This window comes from Chelonia mydas, chromosome 11 (genome assembly GCF_015237465.2).
Source record: "Chelonia mydas isolate rCheMyd1 chromosome 11, rCheMyd1.pri.v2, whole genome shotgun sequence".
NCBI lineage: Eukaryota > Metazoa > Chordata > Testudines > Cheloniidae > Chelonia > Chelonia mydas.
Window position 1 is genome coordinate 75,861,829 of NC_051251.2, and position 875 is coordinate 75,862,703.

An 875-nucleotide genomic window follows, 5' to 3' on the forward strand; every position below is an offset into this window, starting at 1 on the left:
ACCCTTCTGGTGCTTGTACATCACTATATCATAAAATACAGATTTACATAGCTAAGCAAACCCTGCTATAGAAATCTTAGCTTCTGCAGTTCTTCTATCGTAAGTGCTTATACAGTCCCCATTAGTGCAATATCCAACCGCCTCACAAGCTTTAATGTATTTCTCTTCACAACTCCCCGGTGATGTTGGAAAGTGCTGTGATCCCCATTGTACGGATGGGCCCAGAATCCTAGATCCACAAAGGGATTTAGGCTCCTAACACCTTTGTGGAACTGGGCCCAAGTGACTTTCTCAAGTTCACGCAGAAAATCTATGGTGGAGCAGGAACTTGAACCAGTCTCTCCCAAGGGCTAGATTAGGACCCTAATTCCTGAGCCATCTTTCTTCTCTGCATTCATCTGAAACAAGCAGCCTTAGTTTGCACTAATCTTGCTTTTTATATATAACTAATTTGGGTTTAAGACAAGTATGTTTGCCTGCACTTCATATTAGCATTGACGATTAGACTTTGAACTTCATCCCTCATTAAGATGCGTGATGTAAGAAATACACATTCTAAACCATATTGGACAATTAATTTAATTAACCTATTATCTACTAGACGACACTGCAAAATTAGGTCAATATAACTACATCACTCAGGGGTGTGAAAATTCCACACCCAGGAGAGACGCAGTTAAACCGACCTAGCCCCTGGTGTAGACAGCGCTAGGTCGACGGGAGCATTCTCCTGTCGACCTAGCTACTGCCGCGTGAGGAAGCGGAGTGCTTACGCCGTCAGGAGAACCCCTCCCATTGGAATAGCACTTCAGCAGCACACAAGCCCTCAGGTTCTTTCTATATCTGTTCCTCAGCTAAAATACAGACTGGGGAAG